Raw genomic sequence first — 24,746 nt, forward strand, 5'->3', positions numbered from 1 at the left:
TTAATTTTTTTTTTCTCCTTGGTTATTCGGTATACACTGAAACAGAGCAAGGATGTGTTATTGTAGAAGTTCTGGAAAGTTAAGTCGTTTCTGCTTTCTGAGAAACAAAGTTCTGGGGGCAAATGTGAAATTTTTCCTTCCTGGAGGAGGGAGTTTCCATCTGAAAGTTAAAATACGGATCCCAAATCCAAAAGGTGGATCTCTCATGTCTCAAAGAAAATTTCCAGAAAAGGGAACAGAGAATTGAAACTACCCCTCAACAGGCTTTGAAATTACTACATGAGTTGTTAGCAGGAAAAATACCTTCTCTGGCCTTACAGACCATACATTGAGAGCAAAACAGATGCAAAGTGGAAATCATTATCATTATCGAGTAATACTTTGTTTAATCCTCTAGTTACCCGAAACCTTAATAGCTAACCTATATTTTAAAACAAACACATTATTGGCATCAAAAAAGACCTTCAAAGGACTTCGATTGCTTATAAAGATGATTGAAACCTTTTCAGAACCAAAGAGTATGGGGCATTTGTTAATGACAAGAGTACGATCCTTAACTGAATCTCCAAGCTGTCCTTAGCACAATGTCACTATCAAAAGTTCAAGAAACTCAAAATCCTTCAATGCATTGAAATTTCTGATCTAAGAGAAAGAATTACTGAAGAGCTTAGTGCCAATTACATGGAAGGAAAAGCGAAGTTTTAATAATCAATTATGCTGTTAATAAAATTTTTCACCATAGAAATTTTTTAATCAACATGTATATATTTAAACGGATTTAAAACTCCATCCTGATCTATTCCTCATCTCCAGGGTTGTAATTTTATATACCCTTCCGCCCTGGAGGCACGAAGGTGCCAGAAGTTTTCTTCAAGATCGATGGAATATTCTAGTCTGGTTTTGCTTAATTTTTGACCAGTGGAGGTCAGAGAATAACCATGGGAAACCACTTCTAGTAACTGTAGACCTTCCTTTAAAAAAAGGGGGGGGGAGGGAGGTTCTGCCTGCTCCCCATACTCAGAGCCCCCAGTCTGCAATCCTGAAGGATGAGAGACCCCTAGATGGGTGAAGGTAAAAATAGAAGAAATGGAGAAGCCGGCACTTGCTAATGAGGCCGACATGTTTGGACTAAGCAACCCAATTTGCATTTGTCACTAGAGTAAGACATTAGCAGTGTGAATATTGAGAGGGACAGATGTGCCCCAGCAGGACTGCCACCTCAGAAAGCCTGCTGGGCCACCAACACCAGGGAGGCTGCCAGCCCAGGGGAAGCCCCTCGCCTCTGAGGGGTCCATGGTGCTGCCAGGAACAGCAGAAAAATAGAGAGACATATGTCCTTCCTCATGGCCCTGAGGTCCTGGCTAACGGACGGGGGACAAATTGGCCGGTGCCCCATTATGTGCTGAATTTGCAGTCCTTGGGGATTGTTTGCAGCCTTTTAAATGTGAGGCCTCTCGTCTTTTCTGTCTTCCCACCCACCTTCCACCCACCCTTCCTGTGTTCTTGAGGGATGCAAAGATTTTACCGGATTTGACTCTTTTCTGAGCTGGCATGTGCGGCTTCGTTAGTGTCACCAAATCGTCATTCGTCATCTTCTGTTTCTTCTAAATCTCTGAAAAAAATAACAGCCCATTAAGTACAGTTTAGAGGAGCTGGTATGATGCCCTTGTAGACGGAAATCATGTTGGCATCGTATCTGATTTTCCCCGTAGGTATATTTTCATTACACAATGAAAATTCTACATCAGACAAAATTAGAAAGCCCTGTCTGTAATATATGTTATGCAACCTCGTGGTGTAAGGCAGGGATCAGCAAACTTTGTCTGTAAAGGGCCAATAACGTGTTAGGCTTTGTGTGTCTCTTTCACAACTCAACTCCTTTGTTGTCGGGCGAAAGCAGCCCCAGGCAGCACACAAAGGAGTGGTCGTGGCCATGTGCCAATAAAACTTTATTTTCAAAAACAGGTAAGGGGTGGGATTTGTTCCACAGGCTGGAGTTTGTTGATCTCCGGCTTAGGATGAGACCACCCCTCAGAAGCTGAAGGCATAGTTCTCAGAACTGTGTCCTGGTGTGGAGAGCAAAAAGGCAGGGGTGTGCAAGACAAATACCCCAGGACCTGACCTCGGCTCCTTCTCTCACAGCTCAGTGACCTTCACAAAGTCACACGACTTCTCTGAGCCTGTAAAATGAGGATAGGGCCTTCTTCAGCTACCAGTTGACCATTATTATTAAGTGACCTGATGCTTTACAAGCTTGGTCCAGTGTAGAGAACAGTAAATATACAGTGAAGTGTTGGTCACTCTACCCTTTGCAGAGGTCACTCTAACCTTGCAGGATGAGTTGCTGGTCCCTACACTTGGACCTTGAGAGCCTCCCTTTCCCATGCCTTCCTGAGTCCCCTCCTCCTTCTCTGACCACTCCATCTCAGTCGTTGAAGTTTTTGCATTTCTTCTCCTCTGGACGACTATCTGTGAGTGTTCTCAAAGGTTCTGGCCTCGGCCCTCTTCTCTTCTCATGTGCCAACAGTGTCAGAAAGAAACCTTCCCTTCTACCCTCTTAGGTTTGGTGATTGGGGGCCCACTAATTAAACGGCAAAAAAAGAAATAGATTAGCAAGAGAAAAGATAGGTTTTTTTATGCACACATATGTGGGCGTTCACAGAAAAATATGGTTCAATGAGGTGGTTAGAATCGGGGGCTTAAATACTATCTTCGTAGGAGGAGGGGAGGAGTAGAAGGATACTGATGGGAAAACATGTGACTTCTTCATAAGGGAAGAAGGGGAAAAGGGCATTATGGGAAAACAGATAACTTTTAGAAAAGATAAATAGGCTCTTATGAGGACAGAAGGCAGATATGACCATCCTGTGATAATATGTTTAGGTGGGGTGCCCGCTTCTCCTGGTGGTAAGTCGAACTCTCCTTGTTTTGAATGTCCAGGGAGGGGATTTATAACAACTGAGTTCTTTTGGGAAGCTCTGCTTTTAGGCAGATAAGGGACTTCCCCCACAAAAAAAGAAGGAGAAAGAGGGGAAAAGGGGGGAGAAGAAGGAGAGGAAGAGGCAGAAACAAAGGTAGGAGAAGGAGAAGAGGAAAGAAAGAAAGAAAGAAAGAAAGAAAGAAAGAAAGAAAGAAAGAAAGAAAGAAAGAAAGAGAAAGAAAGAAGGAAGGAAGGAAGGAAGGAAGGAAGGAAGGAAGGAAGGAAGGAAAGAAAGAAAGAAAGAAAGAAAGAAAGAAAGAAAGAAAGAAAGAAAGAGGGGGGGAAGGAGGAAGGGAGGGAAAAAGAAAAGTCTGTTCACAAGGCCTTCAGCTCAAAATAGTTTTGTATGCCACAATGGCTTATTCTGGAATCTTTCAATGCAGACTCACTTCCAACCACTATCTTTGAATCCAGGATTCCCATCCAGTTCTCTCTCAGCTGCAGCCCATCTTTGGGGAGCCCCACCCCCATTGCACCCGCTGCTGCCCTGCCACCGGCTATGTCCCCATAGACAGCTGCAAGGTGCACAGCCATGCTGATGACCTGGAACCTGACTCCTGCACTAACACGGCTGTCCCCCAGTGGCCACGCCTGCCACTCCCCACATCCAGACCATTGCCAACTCCGGTAGATCCAGCCTCAACATCTCATCCCGCTCTTCTCTCCTCTTATTTCAGAACTTCAGTCTCAGCCGGGCACCGACGGCTCTTTTAGACCGAATTTGAGTCCACTTGCCCAGCTGTGCTGCCTGCTCCCGTGCGTAAAACCAATTCCACTGCCAAACCAGGCTGTTGTGTTGGAAAAGACGGACTTTCTGGCTTCCCCCTTTTCCCCATGCTTTTCCCTCTGCCCGGAATGCCATCACCCAGGTCCAGCTCTCAAACTCCCACCCACCATTCAGGGTTTCCCCCGAGGGCCACCTTACCAGACATTGGTAGCAGGGACACATCCCCGCATTGGGTCTCATCGCTCCTGGACATATCACTTTCCGGCCCCTTCGCAAATCCTGCCCTACGCTCCCGTTATTTGGATGGTTTCTCTCATCTGACTAAAGTTCTCGAAGGGGAGAATTGTCCCACATGGTATGTCCCCTGCCTCCCCTGGCAGTGCCCTGCAGATAGCAACCACTGGGGGGACATGTGTTATAGCCACGGCTCCTGGTTCAGTGTCAGATGAGGGGGACACACGTGTCATTTGTCAGTGGCAAGTGGGGAAAAAAATCCCTGGTGTGTCCTGTAAGGCTGGTGGTCCCTGACAAGCTCATGGCAAGCGTGGAAACCTGCTCTGTAAAAACTGAAAGGGGAGGGGCAGGGAGGAGAAGCCCCGGTGATCTGAGCGAGCCCCTGACATTATTTCTTCTGTTGGAATGAATTTTGCCAGACTTCAAGACTGGTAGGTTATAAATGAAAGAACTACATTTTTAGAAGCAGAAAAAAGTATTTTTAAAGAGAATTAAAGAGAAACCATGAAATAATAGGGTGTCATCAAATTGTCTTCTCTCAAACAAAAAGCTATGGGGGGGGGCTGGTAAGCAATGACAATATAAGAAGTGAACGTCTCAGTGACCACCGACTCTGGGGAGGCTCTCTGGATGAGTAAAATCTTAGTCCTTAAAGAAAATTTGATTTAATCAGAGAATCAGGACTAAATGGCACAAGAAAGACAACACGTAACTAAAACACCTTAAATACTCTGCAAATAGTCGGAAGTGGATGAACATCTTTGAGTGTCTATGCAGGGACTCCCCGAAGATGTATAAGAAGAAAGTTGAGAAATATCAACCCAGACTCCTCTGAAGGCAGAGGAATAGACCAGATGTTTCTCAGCATCCCTCCCGGCTTTATGAGGCAGACTGCCCTGGGGCTTGAGCACCAGAGAAATTGGGATGGTTCGGGACAGGTGGACTCTGCTTTCAAATCATAATGTGTGAAAATTCAGATAGAGAAGAAGATAAGTCAGTGACAATTCACTCAACAGTGAGATTTTAATCGAAAGAAGTCTGTAGCATAGAATCACTTTAAAACCCCAGAGTGCATTTTAAATATAATTTACAGAAATTTGAGAACATATCCTTCAAACAAAGCCATTTATTCATGTGTATAAATTACAGATAATGTTTCTGTTCATGTGCTATTCTTATAAACATATGATGAGGCTACACTTTGACATTGACTTTCCTTCTTGTGCATTTCGGCTTGTTTGTGCCTGAGCGAATGACCATCTGAATACACTCGGCTTTCCTAAATATAAATTTAAATATCAAGGATTCTTATTTGACCCTGTATTCAGTGATGACTACTGTTGTGGAAGGTCCTTGTCAACTCTGGGAGGGCGAGCGCACTCTAAAAGAAAGTGTCTGTAAAGGAAAGTGTCTATTCCTTTCTGTGCTTTTTTCTCAAAACAGCCAGGAAAGAAGCCAAGGGGTTTAAATGGTCTTCCTTTTACTTACTTCCTTTTCTTCTGAAAATAGTTGATGGAAAACCACAAGCTAAAATCATTGTAAATTGCATAGCTCACAGGGAAGCCATCGTTCTCTCTTATTGGCACTGGGAGCCAACCCGCTGAAGCTCCCTACAGAGCCCTGGAGAAGAGTTACAACAGGGGATATGCGGGGACACCTGGGTGGCTCAGTCAGTTAAGCGTCTACCTTCAGCTGAGGTCATGATCCCGGGGTCCTGGGATCGAGTTCCTCACCGGGTTTCTTGCTTAGCTGGGAGCCTGCTTCTCCTTCTGCCTGCTGCTCCCCTTTCTTGTGCTCTTGCTCTCTGACAAATAAAATGCATACAATATTTATTTTTTTAAAGATTTTATGTATTTATTTGACAGAGAGACAGCCAGTGAGAGAGGGAACACAAGCAGTGGGAGTGGGAGAGGGAGAAGCAGGCTTCCAGCGGCGCAGGGAGCCCGATGCATGCGGGGCTCCATCCCAGGACTCTGGGATCACGCCCTGAGCCGAAGGCAGACGCTTAATGACTGAACCACTGAGTGGCCCCTAAATACAATCTTCAAAAAAAAAAAAAGCAGGAGAGGTGCCTGAGAAAATGCAACTATGGTTTTGTCCACAAAGTGAAGGGAAATGAGGGGGTGAATGATCAGCTGACAACCTCGATTCCTGCAAACAGCCCAGTGGCTTCACATCCAGACCATCGCCTTTGCTTATCAACGAAACGGCAACACAAAAACCGATTCGATCGTGGCTTCCATCCCTCTCTGCCTGCCTGCAGACACACAAACTGGATATTCACTGATACCTCCATCCATCACTCCATTCCAAGAACTTGAAGTTGGAACTAAGCAGAACCCGTTTTTATTGAATGGTTTCAGCTCCCCAGTGCAATGCGTGCTTAGTTTCCCAGCGATGGATTTCAGAAGGCCAACAACTCTGCTGAATAATGATGCCTTTTTGCTGTTAACACTGAGAGGTCACCCTGAAAAGAAGGAACCCAACTATTGTGAAAGCTAGAACATTGCTCACAAATACGGTTTCCCAAACTTGGGGATCCAGGGTGAAATGCCAGGGAAGGAGGCTCTGGGTAGGAGGCTAAGCCCAGAGAGAGGTGGAATTCCCAGCACTGCACATGCCCGGTGTGCCCTGCGGCTGGCGCCCGCCACGTGACACATGCAAGCCCATCCCATACCCGATGCTGCCTGCGGGGTGTGTGTGTGTGTGTGTGTGTGTGTGTGTGCACGTGTGCACGTGTGTGTGTACTACGTACATAAATTCTCCTGTTGTTTTCTGCTCTCCACTTCAGATGATTTGATGTGTTTTGGCAACCTTGGCTCCTTTTGGCGTGTGAAAAGTGTGTCTCCAGTCGAAGTTACGGGGAGCACGATCTGCCACGCCCGGGAAACAGAAGCATGAGCCCTGAGGTAATCTCCTTCAAAAACGCCTGAGGGATGGAAACGTGGCATTTCTTTTACTGGGCATATGGCATTAGTACTCACGAGTAAAATTTAATGCTTTATTTGAAGATGTCAACGGATTTTGAGGCAGTGTTTCTCTTTGGCAATGGCGTGCTTATAAAGTGATTCACTGAGAGTCAACAGCCTGCTAGGAAAACGCACTTGGCGTAAGCAACACATACATTAAGGATGAAAAATTAATTCTGCTTCTTTCTGACGCTACCCGACATTCATATAGCATTGGATCTGACGAACACCCCTCAGGTTTCAATTCCATTTATCCCTACTAATTTTCTGATTTCTGGGAGGAAAAGCTTGTTAAACAGGTGGAGAGCCTCCCATGGAATTCATTGGTGACGCTTTGTTGAGTCCAATATAAATGGATGGGGGGCTCAGGGTCACATTTCCCAGTAAACCACTACACATAGTCAAAAAAAAACAGTTTAAAACTTTATGGGCAAAACAGCTGGAAAAATAACTGAAGACATCTAATATTTACCTTTTCTTCTCATGACCAATTAGTACTTAGGATCCAATAATGCTTAAGTCATATCCTCTTGCTTACTAAACAGTGTGATTTGTGACAAGACATTTTAAACACATATACGATTTTTTCATTGCATTTTTTGGAATATTCTTTAACTTAATTGTATGATGGTGTGTGTGTGTATATGCGTGTATGTATGTGTGTGTGTTGTTCCTGTTTTAGAAGGAAAATGAAAGTCCAAGTATAATTTTCAGGTTATGTCTGTGAAAGTAACCTTCCGTGTCATATTAATTCAGTTTTGTATCTTGACATGTTTAGTGATTTTTTTTTTTTTTTACAGATCAAAGAAGCAACAATTTTGGCAGACTAACGCCCTCATTAAAACGGAGTTAGAATAGGGGTATACACATCATCAAACGAAATTTTCACTTAAGAGTCAAAGTAGACCACGGAGTGAAGCCAAGCCCTTCTTTTCTTGAATCGGAGAAGCACGCATGCCAAGCAACAGGAAATCTTGAAATGTGGAAAATCGTAAGGGTCTTCATAGCCTGTTTTTTCGGAATTCTGTGTAAGGACAGCCGCTTCAAAACGTGAGACCCGAAACCAAACAAGGATTTAGTATTTTCACTGGGACTTAGATCAAACTGACAGATATCTAACCTCTACTTTCAAGCACAAATGGGTAATTTAAAAGTAAAACTTCATGAGTCTATTTGCATATGCTAGCTTGCCCACCCTGTTCTGTGGGAAGCATTATGTATTCTCAGGACTCAAAGAGCAACAAACAGGATAGAGAATATTTATCAGATCCCGTCCGTCCCCTGGGTCCTGCCTCTCGGCCTTGATTTCCAACCCTTCAGTAATACCCAAGTGTGATTATTTATGGGACATTCTTTTGCTGTTTACTTCATTGGGAAATCAAGGCTGCTGGCCGGTAAATTTCAAAATGCTAGTTTACGGCCCAACAGGAAGCTGAGGCAAAGGGTGTCTGTTGTACTCTCAAGGCTCACAGAGTCCCTGAAATGTGCTCGGGCCAGCTTAGTTTTACAATGTTAAGAAATAGTTCTTTCTTCTGCAACTGGCGCATAAGTTACTATAACTTACAAGACGCCAATGAACGAGCCTGGGGAAAGAACCAAGAGCTGGCCATGGTCAAGCTGCTTTTGACCAACTTTGTGTAGCAAGACTTTGACTTGAGTACAATTCTTACCATCTATTAGTTACTTAGAGAGATGGAAATTTCGTAATCTAGTACCATCTACTTTTAAAACCTATCTCAGGGGATGCCTGGGTAGCTCAGTGGGTTAAGCGTCTCCCTTCAGCTCAGGTCATGATTCCAGTGTCCTGGGATCGAGTCCCACATTAGGCTCCTTGCTCAGCGGAGAGCCTGCTTCTCCCTCTGCCTGCTGCTCCCCTGTTCCTGCACACGCTCTCTCTCTGGCAAATAAATACAATAATGTAAATTTTTAAAAAGCCTAACTCAGGGCTGATTTAGCCTGAAATTCTACTCCTAATCACCTAATCATATGCCTTTATCTCTGTAATTAGCAGAATACCTTTTTTTTGGCTTTGGTACTTATCCACAAGTATCATATCAGTAACTAAGCCATGATCACTAAAAGCATGATTCCTCAGGATTACATGATCAATCATTCTCAAGACTAACTCACATATTGCCCAACTCCACACACTGTCCCCAATCCTCTAGATACTTCCCATAATGAAATATCAAGTATCCAAATCCAGAAATTTTTTTAATTTCCTCATAGAAAAAAATTTCAAATAAAGTTCCTACACCATTTATTTGTGAATCTTCTATTATATATTAAGTACGTTTATGATTGCTAGATGCGACCTGAGAAACCAGATCATTCACAGTAGCCGACATAACACATTTAACGACCTGAGTACTTCCGTGACAAACACAGGCTGAGCACTATTTTTATAGTCATTTAATATTTAGGTACCATTCTCAAGCACGAGCTCATGGTTCTAGCGATCCCCCTAAAAGAGCCGACTGCCTCCTATCCGTCTCACCTGGAACTTCAAAGTTTCCTTTCTCTATCCGGGCAATTTCATGAAGGACCCATCACCCTATGTTTGGTACTATGTTACTCCTTTTACCCAACTGCTGTATAAGCATCATCCCATTAACCCTTACAAATGCCCTTTTCCAGAAACTCGAACACTAGGCGACGTATGATGAAGGATTATCATAAATAATCAACATAAAATACCTGCTTGTCATAATAAGTGGGAAAGGACATTTTGCAGTGAAGGACTCCTGATTTTTCTTATTTATTCATGTACTCACTAATTTGCAGAATTCTATAATCCACAATGGGTCCCCCTGTCATTAGTGCTAATTAGTGGGATTCTACTGTACTAATAAATCAACATTACCCAAGCACAGTGCGTGGAGATGGGGGTTATCACATATCCCTGCCTATGAATTTTTAAAGATTAGGTAGTGTTCGCCACTTGCAGTCCAAATTTTCAGTGATAGTTTGACGTGGGTCCCATTCCATAGCTGGATCTTTATGGAGAGCCCATAAGCTCTTTTAATGATTGTGCAGTTGTGGTAAGTGTCACACACTGGGTGCAAGGAAGGAAGGAAGGTACTAAGAGCAGGAAGGGACCACTGGGCTCCCATCGTCCAGTGCATAAAGGTAGAAGTTGAGCGATGAAGGAACTTGCTCAAAGTCCAATGGGAACTCAAAACAGCCACTCATACCAAAAGTGTGAGCACACAACGCCGCTAAAGAGTTATTTTTCATATGCCCTAAAATGCCCATGATCCTCCTCCAGGCACCTTCTCCCCCAGTCTCCTAACCCGTATCTTCACTGGTCCCCATTCTGCTGACCTTGTGCTCTCCCTGCCCCGTTTTTGCTTAGCTGTGAACTATTTACTTCCTGTTCATGTAACATTGTGTGTGTGTGTGTGTGTGTGTTCAAATGAGAACATTCAGTCGATTGAATTAGACTTCATGGTTGGTGTGCACCTCCATTCTTCTAAGGCATTTATCTGACCTTGGGATCCATTTATTGAACAGTATACTTTTCTTTGAACCTCACATCATCGTTTAATTACAATAGACAAAAATGGTTTTCTTGGCCAGTCTGCACGATGGAAGGTCATGTGGTCACTGACCCACATCTCTACAGCTGTTTCTCAGCTCTCTGCAAGGCCTCGCTCTCTGGTTGGTCGTAGCCAATCCGCACAAGTACTCTTTGACTGCGTGGCTATTTTACAATAAGTAACATTCAACGGTAGCTGTGCAAGACTGGAATTTCTTGCCTCTTTCCAAGGAGATAGGTGTCACAGAGAAGTTTCTAGAACACATCATCCAGTGCCACAGAGACAGGCGAGAGGTCGGTGGGTCTTCCTCTGCAGAGAACCTCTCCAAAAAGAGCAGACAGTTTTTCCTTTGAAATGGGATGGGGGATTTTCTAGGTGATCTTCCAAGGTGCTTTTAAGTCCCATGACTCTTTGATTCCCTCCGCAGTTGCTTTGAATTGTAATTCTCCCAAATTTTTGTGATCTTGTAACTGAATGTACATTTATATGCACAAATGAATATTCAGTGTAGCTATGCACAGTACATTGAAAAAAGTTGAGGATAATTTTAGTATCCCCATACTATACAAAGGGTATTCAGAATCTTACTAATAAATACATTGGCATCCTTCACTACCCTGTAATCCAAGATGGAGAAACTGTCTGGTTTTTGTTAAGGCTGGATGAATTAAAAAAGATTGCAAGATTGCTTTTGGGCACGTATCCTGAAGTTTGGCTGCTTATTCAAATCTTGTGCAAATTTCCGTAGACTGCGGAATTGGTCTGAAGCAAGAGGTTAGCCTGTAAATATTATGGACTTTGACGTGTCTTTTCATCTGCTGTTTTTTCTATCAGATTATAAAATAAACTTGAGGTGGTTCAGTTAAGTGAGAAAGTATTGAGAGACACACCCCAAAGCCAAGGAGGAGGCAAGAACGATACAAAGACGGGTTATACTGGGTTTCAAATGAAGCATATCATAGTGGATATGCTAAATATCATATTTTACCATGGGGGAAATATAATACGTGTTTCCAACTGTGTAGAGTTGAGGAAGCCTAGACTGCATTTGCAGAAGGAAGTTTTTGATTTGAGGGAGATTTTGACTCGTTTTAAGTTCTGATCTGAAACTTCTAAAATGTGATTTCTACTGGAAATCAGGATTGCGTGTGTGTGCGTCTGCGTGCGCAGGAGTGTGGGGTCCAGGATCATGGGTTTCCGCATAGCAATATTCTACTTTATGACGCATACGGGAATCAACTGGAAATGGTTAGGAAACTATACAAGGAGAGACTCCTTTGGTGTACAAGCAGTATATTGGTAAAAGCTGTTCTGCTAGATGGATGTGGGTATCGACTTAGCCCTTATTTACAGAAATAATGGCCAAGACTTTGTTTTGGCAATAGAGCTGTAATATGCCAAACATTTCTCCATCACTGCATTTGGCTTTCTTAGTTTCTTAAAGTGATAATCGTATCATTAGGTATCAGTTATAAGTTGTGCCATTATAAACAACGTGATACAGAGAAATTCATTTTCTAAAAATGAATACAGAGGTAAAGTAAACCGTCACGGTGAATAATCAGCCCGGAATTTTCCCAGGTGACTCATGTCAATTCCAAAAATTCGTACTGACTTCACCTGCTTCACGAACAACAACAAAAAAGCGCAGACAGCTGGTTGTAGAGATTCAGGACATAATTACAATTAGTAATTGCTATGTTGTTTCTAGACAGGAAGCCCAGGCGGAAGATCTTAGGATGCTGTAAGGGTTTTGCCACGAGATTCTTTTCATCGTTTTAAGTTGTGAAAAGAGTCATCGATGGAGTGCCTCAGGAAAACCAAAACTGTTCACTGCCTTGCTGAGGAAGACATCGCTCCTCCCAATTTCCCGTAGAAGGGAGCAAAGCGAAAGCACTGCAGATCGAAAATGTGTGTACGAATGTGCACAGGAGCCCAAATTCCTAAAATGTGAATATTTTGAATTGCCTAAGAGGGCTCATCATTTGCAGCTATTATATGGAACATATGGCTTACGAGCTGCGAGCTGACCCCGGTTGTTACTGTGCAGAAATATTACAAGTAAATCCTTAACGGGTCATCTCTATCACTGTACTGCTTACTGTACATACTGTTTGCCCATCAGCACGTGTTCCAACGGAGGGTACTATGTTCCAGCAAATTGAACTGGGGCGGTGGTCCTCCACCAGGGTCAGTGTTGCCCCCATGGGGCGCTTGGCACTGTCTGAAGACAGTTTTGTTGTTCATGACTGGGGAGCAGGACGGCAGACGCAGGGATCCTAGTGCGTGGAGGGCAGGGGTCCTGCTAAGCATCCTGCAACGCCCAGAACAGCTCCTGCAACAGAGAGTTATCCGGCCAAGAAAGTCAGCGGAGCCAAATCTGAGAAACCCTGAACTGGGACAGTTGCCAGTTTCTGGTAATATATGGAAGTGTCAGTCGTCTTAAAGTCTATCACCTGGACGCTCAAAGATAATGTTCCAACTGTCTCGCCAGTGCGAGACCCTCATGGGTAACTGATGGCTCCGTACAGTAGGGTGCAGCTGGATGGAAATTTGCCTAAAGCAGAAATCCCTTTCGTCTCTCCCTATTTATCATCATCATCATTACTTTTTTACTTTGGTTAGCAGATGTTTCTTTAGTGCTCTGACATCCTTTTTAATTTGCACATTTATTAATTTGGCTGGTGGAGAGCAGAGCGCTTTACCTGCCGAATCCTCCCTGTACCTTGGGGCTGGTGGTGTCACATATAAAGAGGTACCCGGCCCACCGTCCGGCTCTGGGAAGCATTTTTAACATAGCATCTTTAAGTGGGATCATAGGGTGACCGGGGCAATTTTGGCTTTTCTCCTATCTCACACTCCAAATGAAAGGGACTGATTGCCCCTAAGTCCATTTATTCGTCCACTCCAGGGGGAATTGTTTGGATTCTAACATGTACCCTCACAACATCCCATTTATAGCTGTGACAAAGAAGTAAGCAATTAATCAGACATCCCTGCTAACAATACTGACCTGCCAGCATTCAAATGCTTTAATTAAAATCACAGCACAATATATGCCAGGGGTAACAGCCTAGCAATGTCTCCACAAGGCAGGAAGCGACTCTCCTTACCAGCCCTGAAGCAAACACTTACTACGGGCACCCCTGAGAAGGAAAGAAGGTCTCCAGGGACGGTTTGTGCATGCGGCCGCTCACCCACGAAAGCAGATTACGCCCAGATCACGAACATTCAGGTGCTTCAGCACGGAAAGACGCGCCCAAATGAGAGGTTTTTCTTGCTCCTTTTCCCTTTCCTTCCTTTCTTTTTTCTTTCTTTCTTCTCTCTCTCTCTTTCTTTCTTTCTTTCTTTTTCTTTTTTTCTTTCTTTCTTTTCTTTCTCCCTCTCTCTCTCCCTCCCCTCCCACCCTCCTTCCCTCCTTCTCTCCATGTCTCTCTCTCTCTCTTTTTTGTGGTGGCGGTGTGCTTACACAGAAGGGGAAGAGCCCTATTACACACAGCGATGTCAGGCTAAATTCACCTCTACCACGTCAAAAATAAAATGTCAATGCAACTTGGAGATTTAAAAAATTTTAAATATCAGTAAGCACAGGAAAAGATTTTTTTCTTCCAATGTTAACTCACCCTTGTGACAGGTTTTAGCCTCTTGATATTCATGCCTGCTCCCCAAATGTTCTGCCTTTGTTGTGCACAGTAAAACCAAGATTTTACGATCATAAGGATACAGTGCTTTTAGAGGTAGATGATTTTGGAAGAATTTGGAAAGATGGCCATCTACTTATTTTTTTATTATTATTATATGTATGCTTAGTTTTTCCCAAGATGGTGTATAATTTCATTGAAATACATCAGCAGTCTTTGAAGTATACACAAAACCCATTATTCTCTTCTGGAGTTACACCACTTCCACATTTAATAATTGCTTTCATTGTTTATATTTTAACCGTTAATGTGAACACATTAACAGGTAATATATAACATGAGTTAATTACTTTTCAACTTGAGCCAAGCTAGCTTAAAATGCCTCTAAACTCCTCACGTCCTGTGTCCCTGTCTTACCCTTTGAGTTAAGCATTATTTTCCATCTGGCTCCTAGGGAACATTCTCTGACCCCTCCCTCATGCAAAGTATTTCTAAAGAGTTGGTCCTGTTTGTTCCACCGGAGCGGCCGTCCAGGGCGGTCAATATTGCTCTGCCTGTCACCCTGCCCGTCTCGTCGATGTTCAAACTCCCCCTGCCTTTTTCTCTGGATCCAAATCCTTAACATCTTTATTTGTGTTTCTCCCCCGAGCTGCCCTCAACACTTGTGACCTCTGTGGATTCGACTCTAAAGTGCTTTCAGAGCTTATCTTTCTTTCCACATGTGGCTCATAAACGTTTGGGGCGTCTGTGGGAAGTCGCCTGCCTCCCTCGGTGCCTCAGGAGGGCCCTTTTGTTCCCCTTGCCCAGCTGCCTTCCCCGGGCTCAGGGCTGGGTCCCCCACTACTTCCGGAAGGGAGCCCGCCTCTCACTTTGTTTATCCACGCTCCCCTCAGGACCCGGCGTATGGTGAGCTTCCTTCTCCACTCAGCAGCCCATTACACCCTCTCTTGTTCATATCCTGCCCCTTTCAAGTGTATCCTTTTTCCTTTGAAGGACACTGATACTTCCCACAATGGTTTTCAAGTTGAAATATGAAGCTTAAAACTTTTCTTCGTTTTCCTCCTCCTGCTCTGTACTTCCCTTCTGTGTTTATTAAAATAATATCTCTCCCTCTCTCTCTCTCTCTCTCTCTCTCTCTCACACACACACACACACACACACACGATTCCTGAGGCGAGCTCAAGTTCAGAGAGAATGACAACTGTCTTTTCATCCCATCTGCCTAATTATCAGGTAAGACAATGAGCAAGCTCAACAGAGAGGACACGGATCCACTTGGCAGTAGCCAAATACACTGTCATTATGTTAAAAGGAATTCAAAATATCATGAAGACTGTTTGACACAGAGAAATCATTTCTTTGGCCAAATTTAATTTTTCCCCCCATCTTCTTCATTATTTTCTCCTAATCCTCTTCGGCCTGGTCTGTTTCCTAAAATATTACCTGGAAAGTAGATGTATTAGTCATGATTCTCCAGAGAAACAGAGCCAACAGGGTATATATGGGAAGAAGGAGAGATTTTAAGGGATTGGCTCATGAGATTGTGGAGGCTGGCAGCCTGGAGACCCAGGAGAGTTATAGTTCAAATCCAAAGAAAATTCACTGGCAGGGTTCCTTCTTGTTCAGAGGAAGTCAGACTGAGTTCTATTAAGGCCTTGCACCGATTTGGTGAGGCCCACCCACCATAATGTAGCATAATGTGCTTTTCTCAAAGTTTACTGATTTCAAAGTTAATCTTTTCTATTAAAAAAACACGTTCATTAGAGACATCCTGAATAACGTTCAGTCAAATATCCGGACACGATGGCCCGGCCATATGAACACACAAAATTAACCATGTTCTATGGAGCACCGGTTCCTTGAATTAAACACTGGACTGAACTGATTTCTCTCCCAGGTATTTCCTTTCATTATTAAAAGGGGGGGAAATGAGTGTCAATACGATGACCACCTCCTGGATTTCAGATGCTTGGTCAGTCTTCATTATCTCATTTAATTCCTACAACAATATCATACAATAGATATCATTATCAGAATCCCTGATATGACAAACATCTTACAGAAAATAACACGTTAGAACTATTACTGTTTCTCAACCTCACGCTTTATGAAAATAAAAGTTTCAAAACCCTCAGAACCATCATTATACAAGCCACTCTGGAATCTCTAAATCAGTATGGCTTTGCTGACCTCTGTTTACTCTGATTTGTTTGAGATATGGAATTTTTAATCCATTATCTCAAGCCACAGAATAGTAGAACAGTTGTTTCTCTATCCCATGGAAGTAACTTTACCTTAGATTTTATGAAGTATGATTTGAAAGTTCATAAGCTTATAAGATAATAATAGAAAGTCCTTGGCTTACCTCTATAAGCATCAAAAACCAGAACTAATTGAAATGGTTTCAGGCTCTAGAGTTTTCCCCAAGTGGTACTTTGTTGAAAAAGAAAAAGAAGGTGATTGACAAAACACCCAGTAGAAAAAGAAAGGTTAGCAAAGAGTCAAATAGAAGGCAACTGACTTTTTTTTTTTCCGAGTGATAATTTGGTGTTGATGTGGAGGAAAGAAGGATTTTGCCTTATTTTCCGGCACACATGGTAACAGATTTGATCAAAGTCACACAGCAGTTTAGCTGATACTGGGTCAACACACCCTTTAGCCTCGAGGGTCACCAGAGGTAAAGCAATGCCCAGAGTTTTCATGGTAGGAGCAGAAAGGGCCGGAAAGAAAACAAGAGAAAACGATGCAGAGGAAGAGGGCAAGAGGAGAAATAATGCAAAGTCCCCTGATGTTGAGAGTAGGTAACAAACTCCAAGGTCAAGGGCATCTCTGCCATGTTAAATTCTCAAAAGCAGAGTTCCAAAGACTAAGGCTGGAAGTCAAATCCAGCTCACTGCTTGTTTTGTTCAATAAAGTTTTATTGGAACACAGCCATGCCCGTTCACTCGTGTATTGTCTATGGCTGTCTTCCCTACAAATACGTAGTTGACTAGTTACGACAGGGACCATATGTGGCTTTTGACACGAATGTCTTCCAGCCCCTAGTTAGTGCCAAGCCAGAGCACTAAGGGAGCCCATCTTCATGGACAGGTTCCACATCCTATGCCAGGACAACCCGTATATGTTCTGCAGTAATTTATTTTTAACATCCTATTGACTTCTGTGGAGCAATACTTGCTTCTCCTGTTCTTAACCAGATGACTACTAAGAAAATTATCTTTAAGTTGCTCTGTTACCCTCAGATTAGATAGATAGATAGATAGATAGATAGATAGATAGATAGATAGAAAGAAGATGGGGGCACCTGGGTGGCTCAGTCGTTCAGCGTCTGTTTTCCGCTCAGGTCATGATCCCAGGGCCCTAGGATTGAGGCCCACATCAGGCTCTCTGCTCGGTGGGGAGTTTGCTTCTCCCTCCCCCTTTCCCTCCACCTCTCCCTGCTATTCATACTCTCTCTCAAACAAATAAATAAAATCTTTAAAAAAATAAATAAAAACATGATTTTTACCAGGATTAAAACAGGAGATTTGACGCATGGAAGACTTTTTTAAAGGAAAGACCTTATAATGTTCTGAAGAACATGGAAGACAGCATAAAACCCCGGTTAGAGTCAGCCCTGGCGTGAAAGAGCCACTGCCCAGGTGTGACCCCTGAGACAAGTCGTATGTGCTTTGAGACCGCTTCCTGATCTGCACAATGGGGCTAATGATATCCCACCTTCCTGTGTTTTTTATGAGGATTAAAATGCCTGGCACAGATGGGTGTGTAACAAACCACATCAAAACGGAGTGGTTAAAATCCAATTTATAATTTCTCACAATTGCGTGGTTTTCTGGGTACTTTGACTGGATTCACCTGCATTGGCATGGACCTCCTCCATCAACTGCAGCTGGCAGTTGGGTCTGGTTGGGTCAACCGGAGAGCTGGATCTTTCTCTAGGCTGGCCCATCCTGGCCTTCGCCATGTGGCTGCTTCAGGCCAGCCTCTGGGCCAGCGTCACCAAGTTTCTGCTTGCTCCACATTGGCTGATGTCCTAGAGGCCCAAACAAGCCACATGGCCAAGCGCTGAGGCAATGTGGAAGCAACTTCACCCCTGCCTCCTGATGGGAAGAGAGGCCCAGCCATTTTCATGTCACCATTGTTGCTCAGTACGGTGCTTAGTGAGACAGTGTTGTGTTTCCGCACCTATGTTAGTTCTTGTTTCCGCTACACCTCAGTCACTTTTTGGGTGCAGGAATGTTCTAATATGCTAGCTTTATGTCACAGCCTGTGCTCCACCCTATGAATAGTATGACTACTGGGCCATGACTATCCTCATCTTTCAGACTGTAGGAAAGCTCCTGAACTTGCCCATTATGGAGGCTAGGAACGGGTGGAGAAGGATGTCAAACCCAGCAGCCTTGCTCCGGCATCCATCCCATCCCCACTGCAGCCCCTGCAGCTAGTTATGTCCAACGGGGTCAGCGTGAGTTTGGCAGAGCCCCTTTGCCTGGGAGCACATGGCCATGCAATGGCGCTGGCGGCAAGCCCTGGAATCCAGCATGGCAGTGGGTGTGCCAGCCCACAGGGAGGTCAGTATAAAACTAGGCCCCCTTCCCACCTCTACCTGTTGGGACCACAGCTGAGCCATTCAACAGCCTGGAACTTTCTTTTTTTCTTATTTTATTTATTTATTTATTTATTTGTACAGCACTCCCAGAATGCCAAAGTGCTCAGAGCAGGGTCTAATGAGTATGAACTAAACTAGAAATTAACTCCAATCTAGTTCCCTCTCAGAGAACGAGACCTCCAAGCCCAATCCCAGTTAGCACTAGTCTCTCTTTGCTCTGGACTTTTCCAGTTTGGGAGGGCCAGGAAAGCCTTGGGAAGTCTCCCTGGGGAACACCTGGGTCCTGGGCTAGTCGGGATGGTTGGTCACCATGCTTACTGGACTAGCCTGCTCCCAGCTTAGGAGTCTCAGAAAGCATTCCCTGACTGAGCAGCTGATGGGATGAGAAAAGGCCCCCTTGATTGCTTTTGTCCATTCGATCTTCAGAACCTTCTATAGAGTTTGGCATCATATTGGAGCTCAAAAAAAAATACCTGTTGAATAGTGAGAATGTGAATGTATGAATAAGTGAATCCAGCACAGAGCAGGTGGCCCTTGCTTCCTACTACCCGAGAGTGTGGGTGACACCACGGAAACCCAGGAACACATGACACAGCGTTTGCCCCAGAATGTGCACCAAAGAACCTTTACATCCTTCTGGTTCCTTCTAAAACAAAGAGGAGTGGACAAAGTGACCAGTTAATTCAAGTCAATCAAGTTTCACTCAAACAAAGTCTCCTAGAATCATATAAAGTCCTCTTGAACTTCCATTTGGTGGAATTCTGAGCCAACATTTTTATGAACCAAGAAAAATCATGTTTTGTACAATGGAACCACCTTAACTTAAACTTTATGGATTTTTACACTTCAGGGAAGATACTTCATAAGTGAACAGCTATTTTAGTGAACAGCTATTAAAGTTGTGAATAAGTCAAAGAGATTCTTAGCTAGAGGTGAAGGGATATGGGTGGAATGTTTGTGCTCTTCAAATTCATATATGGAAGCTCTAATCCCCGATATAATGGTATTAGGAGGCAGGGATTTGGAGGTGATTAGGTCACCAGGGTGGAGCCCTCATAAGTGGAATTAGTGTCATTAACACCATTAGTGGAGAGACACCAGAGAATCATCGCGTCTCCCTTATTTGAGGAGACAGCAAGAAGGTGGCTGTCTGCAAACCAAGAAGAGGGCCCTCACAAGCAACCAAATAGTCTGACCTTGACCTTGGACTTCTTAGCCACCAGAACGGTGAGAAATAAATTTCTGTTGCTCACGTCACCCTGTCTACGGTACTCTGTTATGGCAGCCTGAGCTGCCTGAGACAGAGAGTATAGTCCAGTGGTTAAAGGCAAGCACACTGAAGTATAGAATAGTATAGAGCAGGGGCGCCTGGGTGGCGCAGTCGTTAAGCGTCTGCCTTTGGCTCAGGGCGTGATCCTGGCGTTCTGGGATCGAGCCCCACATCAGGCTCCTCCTCTATGAACCTGCTTCTTCCTCTCCCACTCTCCCTGCTTGTGTTCCCTCTCTTGCTGGCTGTCTGTCTTTCTGTCAAATAAATAAATAAAATCTTTAAAAAAAAAAAGAATAGTATAGTATAGAGCAAATTTGTATTTGAATTCTGGCCTTGCCATGTTCTGGCTACGGCACCCTGAGTACAGGATCTGACTTCTCTAAGCCTTATTTGCTCACATACAAACGAACTTGGCACCTCCTGTCCTTTGGACCTGTAATGACAATTCAACATGAAGCCATGTCCCAGTTAGCCTGAGATTTCTGGGTTTGCATAGAACACCCACTTAATACAGGAAGTAGTCAGTCCCGGGCCTGACACAGTGAGGGCTTCATTAAGCACCATGGCTTAACATAGAAATTTTCCCAAACTTTGCATGAGCTTTTAAACATGCATCCATTTCAAAGCTATTTTTAGCATAGTGAAAAAAATGATATTGAAGAAAAGTTCAAGACGGTACAATGTTGCCATGTCATATGGGCACCACAGCCTAAAAAATAAAATGGCATTTTGGAAAAATGAAAACAGCAGTAATGCTACCTCCGTTGGTATGGGAAGAATGTGCTATTAACGCTCACGTCGGGCTATCTATGTGCCAGGAGCTGTTTAATGTGTTTTACATTTATTCACTTCTCCACGTCCTCACACAACTCTCTGAGGCAGGCACTTCAACTGTCATCCCCATTTTATGGACGGGGAAACTGAGGCACATAGGTCGCCCAGGAAGTAAGCAGCAAAGCTGGGATTAGAAGAGCCAGTCTGGCTCCAGAGTCTGTGCTCTTGATCCTGTGAGTGCCGTCAGCATGTAAAGCTTACTGTATTGGTTGTCATGTTTATTGTCAGCCCGGGAAACCAGATAAAACAGGAGACTTTTCTATGAAAGAAAAGAGCTTTCCTGGCACTCAGACTATCTGACACCATTTTGGCCTCTTGGGGTCTTTTTTTAATTTTTTAATTTTTTTTTTTCACTTCATTCCAAACACTCAACTGTGTTCCAAGATAGTTGAGGTTCTGGATAGATGGTCTGATTGGCTGGAAAAAATGAGTGAGTTTCCCTCTTAAAAATCAACGTATTTTGGGGTCCCTTGGTGCCTCAGTCAGTTAAGCGTCCAACTCTTGGCTTCGGTCCAGGTCATGATCTCAGGGTTGTGAGATCAAGCCCCATGTGGGCTCTGTGCTCAGCACGGAGTCTGCTTGTCCCTCTCCCTCTGCATGCATTCTCTCTCTCTCTCTCTCTCTCTCAAATAAATAAATAAATAAATAAAATCTTTTTTTTTAAATCAACATATTTTATCCACAGGAGGTTTCAGAATATCTTACCTCTCTATAAAGCTGATCTTTTTCTCAAAACTACCTTTTTTTTTCCCAGTCACACCTAGAGAAAACATGAGCTCCACTCTAAGATAATAGGAATGGCTCAGATTCTACTCTCATTAATATAATGATTCCATAACACAATGACAGATAAAAGAACTTTCTTTTTATTCTACTCAAGGCTGGTTTTACATAAAAATAGACCATAACTCAGAGTCTGTAATGTCTATGGAAAGGTTACACTCGTTACCATCCAAATAGGCTGAGCTAATAAAAATTATATTTGTTACAATCCAAATAGATTAACCGGCCTTAAGGGCTTAGCTATGTATTACACTTTTCAATTTTCTTATAATTAAATTAACATAAAATAGTCTTCACAAATAAATGGCTGTTACAGAAATAGTTAAGCTCTGTTTAACAAAAATAGCCATTCTATTTATATGTGCAGCCACTCAAGTAGATCTGGTTAATGGAGAGAGCCACTTCTCCATAGAGTGGACTCGTGACTGAGAGACGAGCAGAAAGATCCCCTCTCGTTTGTCCTGCTGAGACCAGGGGGCCCCAGCTGGTGGCCCAGTACAAAGTCAGGACCAGTGTCACTGGCACCACTCTCCTGTTCTTGCTGGGTGCTCCCGACCATCAGCCAGTGGGCACAGTGGTGGGATCCAGTCCTGCCCCTGGGTTTCCTACTGCTCTTGAAGCTGCCATTTTCTTGGTTTACCTTCCCCTTTCTTCTCCAGAAGCCTGACCTCTAGATACCGGCTTCCGGCTAGGAATTCCATCTGAATATTGCTTCCATTGTAAGATCCATCATTCTGAACTTTTATGTTTTCGTTCAGGTGCCATTTTATGACTCTACCCCCGAAGTGCTCACGTCATCGAATAAACAATGATATTTTAAGTCTCTCATTTTAAGCTGAAAATGTCTTGGACAAAGGAATTGATGCCCCTAACTGGCTAAGATTCTTAAGTGTTAGGGTCCTCACCAAGCTCATTAATTTCAGATCAGCTTTTTGTTTTATTCCATAAATGTCCTCAGACATGATAAAGAAATGGAACAAGTTATGGAGGTGTTGCCCTTTGAAACAATCAGAAGCTTAAGCTTTCTCGGTTCTAAACGTCAAGAGGGAGACAACACAAGGAAAAGAGATGCAAGGCCTTTTAACACTGGCTGTGAGCTTAGATGCCCGGGCTGGCTGCTATGCTGAACACCTTTTCGTGCTTGGTCTTCTTTAATCCACGCATCTTCCTGAGTATCAGGGGAAACGTCCCAATTTAGAAATGGGCAAATAGAGATTGCAGAACTCATATAAGTCAGAGCAAGCTTCATCAATCCAGAAATAGGGAGAAGTCTTGACAATAGTGAGATGGGAGGTAGGGGTCTGCAAAAACTGTGAACTAGAGTATTACCGAAAGGTGGAAGCCGAATGGTCACTCATTAGTTGAACACTCAAATTCGTGTTCAAGCATTTTGGCGGGACTCTGAACTTGACAAGATGCTCAGTAGCCGTCAGTCTTGATGCCCTACTTGGAGCCCAGCGGTTGGACTGCATCAACAGTGAAGTACAATCTACCAGGACTGTATGACGATATAACACAAACTCTCACACCAGCAGCACCCCGCCCCCCCTGCTCGTATATGACTGTGATTATCTCCCTGAAAATAAATAGAACTTAGAAAGTATCTTGAGCAGATGATGCAGGCTCTTTGAATCTCTGCGTGCCCCCTGCTGCTGCCCACCTTTGGGGTGACTTAATCCTCATTAGCACCTCCATAAAAGGTTGAGCAAGAATAATAGAGACGAGGCTCAAATGAGTCCATTTTGCCGCACATCAGCAGCTTTTGTCGAAGGTTTGATGAAGAAAGAGGTCAAAAGTAATGGTGCAATAAGAAAAATAAATTATCTGTGGAGCTCATCTATTTATGGCTCCCCATCCCCATCATCATGGATGAGCAAGACCTGACCATACACTTAAGAAGATTAAAAACACTTTAATTCAAAGTGCTCCAAGCGAGGTGAGTAGGTGAGAAACGGGGTAATTTGCATTTTACAGCCCTCCCCCACCTTTAGCGGGCGTGGAGGGACGCATGGCATTCAGCCTTGGCTCCCGAGCGCCTCGCGGGAAGTAGATGTTCAATAAATGTTACATGGAAAGCACCGCTCCCGTATCGTATTCTATACGCTCAAAGTTGGCTGCACGTTGCAAAAACCTGGGGGGCTTTAAGAAATACTGATGCCTCGGTCCTGATGGGGTTCAGGAAACAGCACCCCCCAATATGGCACCTTGGCGCGTGAGACATTTCTCCACAACTGTTCGCTCTTTACCAAACCTACCATAACAACACTTAGGCTGAACAGTTTCTCCATGTCTTCGTTTCCTTATAAAGCCTACCGCCTCATGCAAAACTTATATTAAATAAATGGGTATGCTTTTCTCCCATCAATCTGTTTCTGTCAGTTTAAGTTTCAGACCCAACCAGGAACCCTAAGAGAGTTCCCCCTACAGTCCATCACCGACAAATTCTGAATTAATCTGCATCAGGTTGGGCCTGGGCACGGGGATCTTTCAAAGGATCCCCAGGAGACCCTAACATGTGACAAAGTTCGAGAACAAGAATCATCTGTGTGCCTAGAAGGCAGCTGTGACAGGAGCTGAGCAGGGAAAATACAAGGCTACATGCCTAATAACCTCACCCAGTCAGGAGATGAGGGACAGGGAAAAGGACCCAAATGACAAGGTGACTAGCAAGTGGGTGAGAAGAAGAGAGGAGAGGAGAGGAGAGGAGAGGAGAGGAGAGGAGAGAGGAGAGGAGAGGAGGAGGAGGAGGAGGGAGGAGGGAGGAGGGGAGGGGGAGGGGGAGGGGAGGGGGAGGGGGAGGGAGGGGAGGAGAGGAATAGGAAGAGGAAGAGGAAGAGGGAAAGGGAAAGAGAGAAGGGAGAGGAGGGAGAGAGGAAGGAAGGGGGAAAAGCCTGGAACACTGAAGCAAGAAGTGAGTGGGACGTAAGTTGGTTCGGAGACTGACTGCCCAGTTTCGAGCTGTTTCTGATAGACAGCAACACAGAGAACACATACGTCTTCCGTTTGTGTGTTTCCTAAATGACAAGGTCAGAGGCCCCGCACTGGAGAACTGGAATGGCTTAGCAGCAAACGAATGGCTTTGAAGACCAAGTGGGCCTCAATTCCAGCTCTGCTCAGAGCCCACTGACTCAACGGTACACTGGGGGACTAATGTCCGCCT

Source organism: Ursus maritimus, unplaced genomic scaffold, assembly GCF_017311325.1.
Source record: "Ursus maritimus isolate PB19 unplaced genomic scaffold, ASM1731132v1 scaffold_6, whole genome shotgun sequence".
Taxonomy (NCBI): domain Eukaryota; kingdom Metazoa; phylum Chordata; class Mammalia; order Carnivora; family Ursidae; genus Ursus; species Ursus maritimus.